Source organism: Danio aesculapii, chromosome 11, assembly GCF_903798145.1.
Source record: "Danio aesculapii chromosome 11, fDanAes4.1, whole genome shotgun sequence".
Lineage (NCBI taxonomy): Eukaryota > Metazoa > Chordata > Actinopteri > Cypriniformes > Danionidae > Danio > Danio aesculapii.
The window spans coordinates 22,617,848-22,631,300 of NC_079445.1; the positions used below are offsets into that span (position 1 = coordinate 22,617,848).

Consider the following 13,453-nt stretch of genomic DNA (forward strand, 5'->3'; position numbering starts at 1 on the left):
TTTTCAGAAACACTAGGTGAAACACCAGAGTGGACGTGGATCGTTTTCATTCAAAAATGCATTTTAAAAACTAAAACATATTAGTGATCACAGAGCCTGAATGGATTGAACATAAAACGATTAAAGCCTGGTTTATACTTCTGCGTCAAGTGATCCGCGTGACCTATGGCGCAAGCCTCGCACGTAGCCGCGCATTTATACTTCTGCGCGCTGTTTCTGTTGCTCTGCAATACACTTCCGAAATGCTAGCTGGCAGTAGGTGTCTATGTTTCTCTATGTCGAGTTTCTTCGCGCGTGTTTTGTTTTCAAATTCGCTCATTTTGAGGCAGGAACCGGCGGACGTGCAACAACTTTAAGCATAAGGTAAACACAAAACAGCAGTCTCCATCCGGAGCTCCTTTATGGGACTCCACACTTGTAAACACCTGCTGCATCACGCTCACGCAGCTCTCACCTCCGCCCACACTCGTCAGCGCTACCAAGTCGACCAATCACAGAGATTGTGCTATGCTCACGCGTTACATTTTATGAGAGGTGCGTATCAGCGACGCCGACGGCTATGGCGAGGGACTATGCGTCCACGCGTAGGCTGCGCCGTAGTATACGCGTGCGCTTGACACAGAAGTATAAATCAGCCTTTCGTTGTCGCCAAAAAATTTACAAATTGTGTTGGTTCAACTCACATTAAATAAGCAGCAAAAGTTATTTATGAGTGCATTAAGCCATGAACTCTACAAGACCTACAAGGTCTTAACCTCTACAAGTTTGAAAGCACATCCTTCAAGTCCTGTCAGTTGCGAGGTGGTGAACATAAACATGTTCAACTGGATTGCTACTCCTTATGACCAACTACCTAATACTCCTAATGACAAATTGCTACTCCACTGACCAACAAAAGCACATTATACTTTATTTCTTTGTACTTATTTACCCTTTTATTTGAATATATTTAGTTATTTTTTGTCTGTTTACTTATTTATTTTTCTGTGATATTTTCTCTGACTGGATTTGTGTACTTTTGTTTGCAGGAATGTTATTTGTGTTGTCAAACAAGTCACTTATAGGTTGCAAGAAGACTGTTGCTATGTGTGTGCGGGTTAAGAGTTTATTATGTGCATAGAAATGTAAAAAGAAAAGCGCAACTGCACATTTGTAGACACCGAATGCTTTTTAATTGTGCTTCATAAATAATGTTTATTTATATATTTTTAACTGAACTGACATGGCCAGGGCAACATCTTGAACTCTTTATCACATGCAGTCTATTCCTGAACTTAATATGTACCAATAGCACCTGTCAAAATAATAACTCGGGATTCCTAGGAGAACATCACTTCCCCACATTGTAAAGAGAGATTGACACTCATTATCAGACAACTTCATCAACAGCTCCGAGCTCTAATGTCTGATGCTTGCATATGTTTGCACTTTGACAGTTGACAGGAATCATCATAGCATTGCAACACATTCTTTCAACAAGTGCTGTTAAAATGTTGTGACTCGTGCCACAGTAGACCTTCTGTTGACTTGGACCATCTGAGACACCCTTTGTTGCCCTCTTGCATCAATGAGCCTCGGGCACACTGGACTTTGTCACTAGTTTGTGGTTTATCCCTCCTCAGACCATTTATTGGTAAATTTTCACCACGGCTGTAGGAGAAACCCTCAAGGCTTGCCTCTGACTAAGTTGCCTTGCCATAACAGTTTTGGCCTTGTCAAATCACTTCCTGCCTATTCGTTCTGCATCCAACACATTGATTGCAACTGTCTGCTTATCAATCAATCTGAATGTAAAAGTGGGAAAATCAGAACACACAGTAAAATGTCAAATACTCCCCACTGTCAATAGCCCTTAAAAGCACTTACTGTAACAGTACATCAACATATCACAAATCAGGAGAATGAGTGGCTTAGGGAGAAGTATTTTATATTTAAGTCCAAAATAAAATGAAGCACTTCAGTTGGAAGTATGAGTAGCTACTTCCGTCTAACTGGTCATTTAAAACTGGTCAACCAACTGGCAAACATTAGTTATTCTTCTGATGAAGATGAGCAATTATGGATGTGACATTTGCAGTAAAAACTCAAAACATGAATTCACATAGAAAGTAAATGTTAACATTCTATTGCCACACCTGTTTATATTTTCCAAAACAACTAATCACCGATTTATGAGATGAGAAAAATATCAATCTGTAAACATTTTTTATATTTCAAATGAGGAAAATAAACATGTGTTATGGATGTGACAAAAAAAGTTTGGGAGTTTACAGTATACAACATACTTTGTTGAAATTTTGTGAATTAAGCTGCACAACCCAAAAGAAACAATGATAATCAAACAGATATGAGTCGGCTGACTAAAAAACAAAGATGATTGAGTATATTTTAATTGACATTTTTGCATTTATGAGGAAAAAGGGTCATTATGGATGTGACACTTTTCCGTTATGGATGTGAAAGCTGTGAAATTGCCACTTGTGTGATTTTGGTAAACTAAATATAATAGTTTGGAAACACCGACAGATACATTTATGAGTATTTTTAAAGTACTGTAAAATACTTGCTTAGGCAAAAACTGTAGAAACGGTTTCTCTATTTTGGTGAAAACGTAATTTTTTTTTCATGGCAAGGTTGACATTTGCATGGAATTGCTCAGATACGGTCTTATTGCTTGATTGTTTATCAAAAGTCCCCGTGTTGGCCATTCTCATATCACTGTTGTATCAACAGAGCATTTGAAGCCCTGCCCTGAACTCAGTGACGTATCTACTGGCCATATACTGACGCTGCTCTGTGCGAACACCACCTCCTCCTGTGACGCTGCTCTCCCACACCACCCATCACAGAATGCCAGGCATACACTGCCCCGATGGAGACGCATCCAAACAGAGCCAGCTATCAAAGTCACCCATTGTCACAGTAGCCAGTGAATTCATGGCATCTCTACATCAAAGAACTAGAAATTTTTTTTAAAAAGTTGGCCACAAAGATTTTACGCACACACGCACACCTGCATGCTTACAAAGATTCACAACATTCTGTAAATAACTATGTTTTGTGTGCTGCATTCATCACAGCTAAACTTAGTATTGCTACAGTACATGGGTCAAAGATGAATAGGGATTTGCAAGCATTAACACAATAAGTGTGTAAGGCAGCTTATATATATATATAGGTTCCCCCAGATATTACAATGTGCCCTGTTTTTGCTTCTGTGAATAAACGAGGATCTATCATGTATGTCTCTATCACACATAAACCCTTGTAGACACCCACTAAAATGTAATTCAGCAAGTTTTTAATAGCAAAAATCGTGTCAGTCAAATTGGGAACAAGATTAATTTGATGACACAATACTTTATGGATCTATCTACAGACCTAAAATACAAATTTTTAGTAATCTTTATACTTACTGCATAAGCAAAATAATAATAATATAAGTAATAATATAATAATTTAAGTACACCAAACCATAGTATGATCATGATCATGACTTCAGAATGAAACTAGCATTGCCTACACAAGCATCATTGAGCAATGCTCAAGAGGACATGCATCACCAGACTGATACTCCTAAAAGAAGTCTTAAACTCAATCAAAACATATAAATTCCTTTTCCAGCTAGCCCTAAGATATCACATTCATAACCTCACCAAACACATCATTATGGACTGACAACCAGTCAGAAGTTTACAATTGAAACAATTAACAACTTAGCAACTGATTGAACATAGCACAGTAGACATTTCATTGGAATGGGAATGTTAATTGAACTACAAATTCCTTTTCCAGTTAGTCCCTGATACAAGATATCATATTCATAACCTCACCAAACACATCATCGTGTACTGACAACAACCATTCAGAAGTTTATAATTGAAACAATTCGAAACTCAGCTACTGTTTGACCATAGCACAGTAGATATTTCAAAGGAATGGGAATGCTAATTGTTAGCATAGACAGGTCTTACTTATAACACCATGTATTGTTTCCTGACCAAAATATCAAAGGAGAAAATTTATTTTGAGTTTGTGGTATTAACTCCCAGTTTTTCAGACAAGACTTAAGGCTAATCTCAGACTAAAAGCATGTTTGAGCTGTCTTAACTCAAAAATACTTGCACAGACACATCTTAAATAGCCCCTATTCTTATTTTTAGTAATTTCAAACTTTATACTTTCTGCATGAGCAAAATAATAATAATATAAGTAAATTATAAAGATTTCAGTACACCAAACAATACTATGATCATGACTTCAGAATAAAACTAGCATTGCCTACACAAGCATCATTGTGCAACGCTCAAGAGCACACGCATCACCAGACTGATACTCCAAAAAAAGGAGTCTTAAACACAATCAAAACACATAAATTCCTTTTCCAGCTAGCCCTAAGATATCATATTCATAACCTCACCAAACACATCATTATGGACTGACAACCAGTCAGAAGTTTACAGTTGAAACAAATAACAACTTAGCAACTGTTTGAACATAGCACAGTAGACATTTCATTGGAATGGAAATGCTAATTGCTAGCATAGACAGGTCTTACTTAGAATGAGCTGTATTGTTTCCTGACCAAAATATCAAAGGAGAAAAATTATTTTGAGTTTGTGTTATTAACTCCCAGTTTCTTAGACAAGACTTAAGGCTAATCTCAGACTAAATGGCATGTTTGAGCTGTCTTACCTAAAACAACTTGCACAGATACCTTTTAAAGAGCCCCTATTATGGGTTTTTGAAAATGACCTTCCATGCAGTGTGTAACACAGCACTAAGTTCATGAAAACATCCAGCTGAGGTTTAAATCTGAAAGTGCAAAGCTATTTATTCTTTAATGAAATAGCCGACTCAAGAGTCGAATAAATAAACCGTATTGGATTTGGATCTTTTGCCTGAATGTGTCGACGTCCATATGGTACATCATCAAATATATCATCAAATATGAAGTGCCGGATCTGGTAAAACGTGAACGTGCCTTTCCCTTCAGACACTTGCAGAGTGCGGGGATCACAGGACTGATCATGACATGAAGATGATGATCACTGACAGATGGAGATTTGGCTGGGGAAATAAAGGGGTAAAATTCATTTTCACAATACCACAGTATAGCCAACCTAGTGCTGTGTTTGTTCCTGTCAATTTTCTGTTTTTTTATTCAATAACCTACGCTGCAGTGCAGGATTCGTCGGCCATTTTCAATTGAAGGAAGGAGCAGCAGAGACTATTATGTATGGGACTTTGTCAGACTTTGACAGGGACTTTGTCAGTAACTGTTACAGTTCATATGGACCAGTTATTATTGTTATTACTTGGGGTTAGGGTTAAGAGTAGAGTAATATGTTGCTGTTTAACTGCATTGCTTTATTGCACTCCTGCATTGGGCTCTTACATACTCTGTGCTACTACATAGCTGTGGTGGGCGTTTCTCTTGCTCCGAGTTGCTCTGGGCGTTTGTCTTGCTCTGAACCCCCAAAACCAAAATATGACCTTTTATAATGAATAATAGGGGCTGTTTTGTCTCAAGATGTACAATAGTAATGTACTTTTCTAATGCAAATTTATTAAATCAGCTTAAATATCCTAATTTTCCAAAGGCCTAGGTTTAGGCTAAGCACTGTTTATGGGCCTGAGAGCAAACTCCACCCCAGCTCTGAACATTGTGTTAATATGCAAATATGACTATAACTTTTAGCAATTGACAGTGGTTGTAGGGTTTTGAAAGGGTGTGGAGGGGTCTGTCAAAGATCCAATTTATTTTGGTTCTTCTGTTTCTGCCCACCCCTGATTTACCACTCGCCCTGTCTACAAGGCAAGCGGAACCAAAAATAACACCCACACTTTCTGTTCCTGTTTGCAGAGACACCCTGTTCCCTGGGGGTAACTGACTGCCACTGAGTAAATTCTAGGCCTCTGCAGCACACAGTGAACTTTTCATGCTCTGGCCAACTTATCTGACACGTTCAAAGGATTTACACTCAAACAGGGGGATTGACACTCAGCGGGATAGTGCTAGTTGGGATGGGTAGAGAAAGAAGAACTCAAGTCGATTGGTGAACCCTTAGGTATTGCGTTCACAGCACCCATTTCCTTCCTCTTTTGCCTCAAGATAAACAAGAGTGGAATTCTGCTAAAAAGCTTTCCTTTTGAGATTCGATTTGAAGTCAGAAACAATGAAAAGAATTAAGTTGTAGTTGATAATGACCAATGCAGATATTAATATTTGATAAAAAGTGGTTAAAATGTCAGTTGTTCTAAAGTGCCTCTTTTGTACATCAGATTATTTGTCACAAGATGTCTAAAGATGCAGTTACACTAGAGATTGAGCATGCAAAATTCTGTCGTATGGTGTTGTGAAAAAGAGTAGGATGAAACAAGATTACGCAACACCGATAAAATGGTAGAGAGTAGGTATATATTGGAAAAATCTAACATTATATTTTTTATTCTGCGATATATATTGTGATGTGAATACAATTTCACTTAATGACTTGAAGAACTATTTGGAAAGAATTTACCATTTTAGATTGTTTGGGATGATTCTGTATGTGGGTGAATCTGCATAAAATATAATAAACAATCTACATAGATAAACTCAATAAAGAAAACAATACTAATTTAATAACAGCGTTGCATTGTTTTCTAAGGACTCAGGTATACAGAAACTGAATAATCAAATGTAAAATAATACTGAAATAGTCTTCGTTGTATAAACAATTAAATTAAATTGCAATTAATTAGTTATAACAAATGGTACCATTTCTTATACCTGAATGCTTCTAAAATCCTCATACAATGACAGGCCTTGAATGATCAATTATAATCCAGAGTCATCATTGAACATTCTGTGATGTGACTACTATGAATGATCACACTGCGACATCGATGCTGAAACGATATATTGTGCCACCCTAATAAAGAGGTCACATTTTGATCATGTGATGCGATTTCACAGGTAAGAGGGCACCAGGTTCAGATTTGGAACGCAGCTACATGCAAAACTTGTTGAATGAGCTTGCGTTTTTCTAGTCTGGCGCATTCACGTGCAATTAAATGGAAATCGATAGGGTGAAAAGCGCCATATTTCCGCAGCTTAAGCCTACGTTTACATGACAACAACATAGCCAGAAAAGAAAAAAGTTTATCCCTTGTTTTCTACATCTACACATCAATGCTTTCAAAAAATGATCTGCACAAACAGAAAAAAAGCCAGTATTTGACACTGCCCCCCCCCCCCCCCCCCCCCCCCCCCAAAAAAAAAAAAGTTTGGGCAACAATCTAGTCTCTTTATTTAAGAGCATAATCTACTCTGATTGGTCAGAGGGCACGATCTGTTGTGATTGGCCGAATGTTTACAGCACATTTTGGAAACCATATGCTCATTACAATATCTGAATTTCACTTGTGAACATTGACAGGAACAGTGAGAATGGTGCCGGTTTTACTGTCAATCTGAACACTGAATCCACATCATTCGGGGTGCAGGCAAATTTGCATTCACAATGGAGAAATTGGCATCTTTTTCTGCATTTTGCAAACTCTTCCATGCCTCAGCTTCAACTACAGTGTTTGAGAGTTCAACAATGTGTTGTTTGCAGACAGTCAGGGATTACCAGAGACTTGAATTATGCAAATTTGTTAAAACCTACATAGGTTTGGCAAGGAAGTAATGCTATGCAACAAAGCAAACAATCTACAGGTGTGAAAATGCCCTAAAGTAGCATCAGAAAAAGCATAATGGAGTAATTATTCTTGCATTAAATACAGACAGAAGGCATAGTAACATACACATATTGTGCAGAATATTTTTTTATATATTTATAATCACCATTTAACTATTCTCTTGAATGTTTGATTTTTTAAGGTAATTATTAACAATATGTATGAATTTAATATCATTAAGTTCATGTGCTCTTTCTGTAAGGATACTGTATCTCATGTTTGTTTATAAATATAGTACAATAAATAACAGTTATTGCAGAAAAAAACCATTCCACTTCATTAATGCACAGAAAATATCATTTCCTGTCCCGTGATTTCAAGAAAATAAAGAAAAAATCCCCAAATGATGCGTATGTCATGTGTACGGTCATGCCTTTTGGGCAGGGATCAACACAGCGATTACATCACTCACAAACACTTGCAACCAAGTAAATAAACATCACTCAAACTTCTGCTTTTATAGCCACTGATTCTGCTGTTCTCACTCCACTACAAAACGGATCTGCCCAGTTTCGTTTTACTGTTGGTTAAAAAATTGCCAATATGGCAAAAAATAAGGGGGTAAATGCTGAGTTTTATATCAAACTTTATTAAAATTCTATATACAGTGCTCAGCATATATAGGTACACCCCTCACAAATCTATCTATTAAATTAATATTTTTAATAGGAAGTTATACTATGAATATTATGTTAGTGCATATACATTAGATTAGTCAGTACTGAAGCCAAATCTGGAGCTTATCCAACAAAATAACTTAAGATAACGATCCAAAAACTAGTACATCCAATAATATAGAAAAATATTAAATACAAATTTTAAAAAATCAAGAGAAGCAAACAAATAAAAAAATTTAGTTGAATTTTTTTTGCAATATCTTGCTTGAATTTAATTGTATTATCTTATATATAACATTATATAACAACAACTACTATACTGATATATTTTTTGATAGCACCGAGAGCTTCCTCTCAATAAAAAGTGGTAAAGTTATATTAAAAAAAGTGGAAATACAAAAATGAGGATGACGCTCTCAAATTCTTGACATGTCACAGTTGTAAACACGTTATGCTTAATAAAATCTACAGCATTGTCAGGCTCAATTAGAGTGTGTAGTCTAACTTGATTAGATTCTAACGCATCAACTATAATGACCTGTAAGTGACTTCTTTCAAAATGTTCAAAACATACACAAACAACACGACCGCCTGCTTTCTACAGTCTTTACCATGCCAATTACGATCTGACCTCTTGACTCTCATATATTTGTGTATTCTTATCCAACAATGCTGCTATTGAGAAGTTTGTTTATAAAAACATCCAACATGGTAAATGCAGTGGCGTGCAGTCAGAGCCACGTGCAGAGCTTTTCACAGGCTAGAAACAACGAAGTAAAGGTCTAGATTGTTCTAGACTTAAAAACAACCACAAAGGTTTGTTTTCCCATGCGTTGTTTGCTATATTTTGTCATTTTATATTTAAAAATTTGCAGGTGAATAATGTAAAAAAATGAACGGTTGTCAGTTAATAAAACAAATGTAAAAGTTTTTGTATTACATATTTTCTTAAGTATTGTTTTAAATATGCAAATAGAGGCATTATTTCATTAAATGTTATACAGCATAAATATGTTTTAGCACATTTTATCTGTTTAGCATAAAATCTGAACGCTGGATGAAGTCAGATTCAAAATTCTATTTTTTTGGCTTTTTTGACATATTGGAGTCAATTTGGAATATTTTTAGGGCTTAGTCCCTTATTTATCAGGGGTCGCCACAGCGGAATAAACAGCCAACTATTCTGGCATATGTTTAACGCAAAGTATGTCCTTTCAGCTGCAATCTAGCACTGGTAAACAACCATACATGGATTCACACACACTCCTACACTATGGTCAATTTTGTTTAACCCAATTCACTTATAGTGTATGTCTTTAGACTGCGGGGGAAGCCGGAGCACCAGGAGGAAACCCACATAAGCACGGGGAGAACATGCAAACTCCACACAGAAGTGCCAACTGGCCCAGCCGGGACTCAAACCAGCGACCTTCTTGCTGTGAGGTGACAGTGCTAACCACTAAGCCACTGTGCCGCCAGAATCTTGCTTCATCACTCAATGAACAGTACTGCGAAGACGCATGAAAACAAATTTATTGTCACAATTTTTACAGAATAAAATGTTTAAGCAGATTTGGATACAACTGTGAAGTCTGGTGTACTGTATGTACAGCAGAGATGCCCAAAGTAGGGCCTGCGGGTCAAAGTTGGCCCATGGTAATCTTTCATTTGGCCCGCCATCCCATCTGAGAAGAAATAAAACGAAGGTTGCAGCAAATGTCTTCAACAGAGATCGTCAATTATATTTATTGTAACCTTTTGTTTTTGCTTGTTTGTTTAATTGTTGAGCTACAAAAAAAGTCAACTGAAATTAAATGAAATGTTTCAATGAAATGTGGTGAATCAGATTTTTAAAAAGGTAAATACTGTCACTCCAAGATAGAGGACAATACACAAGACATCAACGAGCAAATCAAGGCAAAGGCAGGTTGGGACTCGTGTATTTAGCATTGAACACCTTTGTGTTATAATAAACGTTTGTTTATGTTTTTATTGTAAGAAGTTCATTATATTGGATGGCATGGACTTCGGCACCGCTGGGGGTGGGGAGGGCGTTTTTTTGGGTGGGCTGGTGGGGTTGAGGAGTAAATCTTGTTTTGTTTATTGAACGAAAATTGTAAATATTCTGTGACCACTCACACATGAAATCAATAAAATTTTAAAAATCAATAAAAATGTAATAACAAAAAAAAGAAGTTCATTATAAAAAAAATTTAAAATGTAGAATTATTAATATGATTGAAGTTTTTTTCTATCTATTTTTCAATATTACTAAATTACTATGGCAGTTTTAATGCAGTAGTTTGGTAAATTTACCTTTTTTTGACTCTTAATAAGAAAAAGTTTGGGCAACCCTGATGTACAGCAAGCGTTGCTAAAGTGGAGATTTATGGCCGAGAACAAGAGAAAAGCTCATTTTGAGAGTTTTAAAATAGTGTATTAACACAAATTAATAAAGTGCAATAAAAAGTTTTCCTTAAATTAGACTGATAAATCATAAAAAGTGTTTTTTGCCTGCCGAGTTTCACCTTAATATGTTATTTTTTGATATTTTCTAATGTATTTAGAGTTGTATGATATTGGAAAAAAGCTGATATTTCGATCTTTTATTTTTCTGTGATAAATATCGTGATACAGTTTCAGAAGATAGTTCGAAAAGCACTATTTGACGGTTTTCTGGGGAGTCTAACAGTATTCAGGTACAGAAATTGAATAATCACAATGCAAAAATTGCTTTTCTTACTTAGTTTTGTCTTGTTTCTTGTCCAAATATCAAAAAACAAATCTTAGACCAAGTCAAAATATTGTTTAGTTTTAACCGTCAGAAGACATATCATTTATATGTGTCCCACGCTGCTAAAACACTATTAGTACACATATATTTCACAAAAAAAAGCAAACATTGGTTGTTTATGCGTTATTTCGAGCAAATTCACAGTGTCCAGACGGCAGGGAGACGCATGTTGTGTTGCCAACCATAATTAAAACAAGTGGAAGAAGAAGAATTGTTTGGAGACATGGGTCGTCAGTGTTTATATATTTGCTGTAACCAAGGTTTTGTTTTTCCTGCTATGAGAGCGCAGAAATATGTTTATAAGGAAACTGTGAAGTTTTACACAAGAGCTTTTCGCATCTGGAAATGATAAAATCCGGATTAGCTGCTCATCTTCTTTTAAAAAAAGATGCGGTTCCAGTTGGTGTTGTTTGTCCTGTCTCTACAGATTTGGTAAGTGTGTGATCAGTGTGCTTCATTTATGTTTATTCAGATGGCAAAGTTAGCAGTACTCTTTCAAGACATACCTTAGTCAAAATGATTTAGTTACTAAGTTTACTGTATGTTAAAATCACTACAATATTAGATTCGCTGTAAATTCTGCTCTCCGAGTGTAAACATGTGAACCCCTTAATCAAACTATTACTGTCGTGTAGGATTTTCACAGCATTTTGTGACAGGATAGTCTAAACACACATGGCTTTCTGACGTTGTCTACCTATCGAGTGCATCTAAGCTACCGAAAAATGTGGATTTTTTTTTTCTCCGATTTGCCATGCGGTCGCAAACATTCCATTAAAACAACACTCTTCCAGCAGTTCCTCGCATCCAATAACTTGTTTTCCACGGGGGCATGCATGAAATGTTCCCGAATGAAAGTGAAAGTGCCAAACTGCAGTTAAAGGTAACAAATTAAGAATTTGTCAAATAATTTGATTGCTGATGTCCATGTAAACAGTCACTTTCTCTCTCCCCTACGTCTGTGTGCTGTTTTGCCTCTGTGAAAATCAACGCGTGTTCGAACCGAAAACTCCCATTTTTATGAAAACACTTCCCTCTTTCCCAACCCCGACACTCCCACCTAAACAAAGCTGGACTCACCCACTTTCCTGACTTTTTACAAACTAGAGGTGTGAAAACACCCTGCTGAGACAAGGGGGATTTCATGGCCCTTTAATGTAGAGTTAATGCTTAACAAATAATGAATTTACTATATGCTAATGCTTAATAAATGGTTCATAGTGTGTAGTTTTTATAAAGTGTTACCATTTTTTTTTTTTGTGGCATAAATCATATAAATTCCATACAAATTCAGTGATTAAATACAATTCTGTGGCTCCTGGATAACTATAAGTCAGACTGGACATTGCATATCTTTGCAATGTGACTATTTCAAATGCACACATTGTGCAGCCCTAATTAAAAGCTATATATTTGACTTATTACATGTATTTAACCTATAAATCATTTAGATGACTCGCTAGATTTACTCAACCCATGTCACCGATTACTCAACAGGAAATCATAAATCAATAACGACCGAAAGCAACTTCCATCTTTGACGCTGCTTACGGTAAAATGTACAAACGTCCCGATGGATTTTCCTAACAGACAGGCCCAGCTGTGCTAGGACATGTGCTGAATGGCGTATTCTCCAGCGCTTTCTGTGCCTTTATTCATTTCCCTCTGTGAGAAATAACTCACAATTACCTCTTTGTGTTGAAAATTGCTGAAAGTGATCTGGGTGTCCTCCACGCGCTGCTCTCTACATGACTGGGTGCCTGCTTATGAGTGGGCTGAAAAACTGGAAGAGAAACACAGAGATGTGCATTAGGGGTCATCGTTTGTCCATTTGTGAGTAACATGAAGAGGTGTCCGGCCTGGCTGTGACTGGATGAATGGGAATGATGGGAAGGCTGCAGTTGTGCTTGTGCTTTTTCTAGCGGTCAACGTAATAGGGCAACAGGTGCATTGCAGATATGGCTATTTATACGTACATTTGATATCTGGGTTAAACCGTGAAATGTTTAATTAAAGTCAAGATATTCTAGACAGTGAGGTCGATTGAAGCCATATTAATATTCATGTTAATAGATATTAAAAAGTAGATATATGTATATTTTCTACTCTCTATAACAATAATGCTTTAATAATTTATTTTAAAATGTTTTAAATAAATAAAAGTTTTTAAAAAGTTGTATCTCTTAGATAATACTGCAAATATGTACAGTTGAAGTCAGATTTATTAGCCCCCCTGATTTATTAGCCCCTCTGTTTATTTTTTTTCCCCAACTTCTGTTTAACGGAAAGATTTTTTCAACACATTTCTAAACAT

General features: G+C 36.4%; 1 protein-coding gene across 3 annotated transcripts in view; it reads right to left on the reverse strand.

Annotated features, from left to right (window-relative positions):
* The window catches only part of tfeb (transcription factor EB), a 72,356-nt gene that overhangs the window by 34,433 nt on the left and 24,470 nt on the right, over positions 1–13,453 (reverse strand). For all 3 annotated transcript variants that reach the window (XM_056467957.1, XM_056467955.1, XM_056467956.1), the window contains exon 2: positions 12,829–12,922. The gene's annotated coding sequence lies outside the window, so the exon portion shown is untranslated. The remainder of the gene's footprint in view (positions 1–12,828; positions 12,923–13,453) is intronic.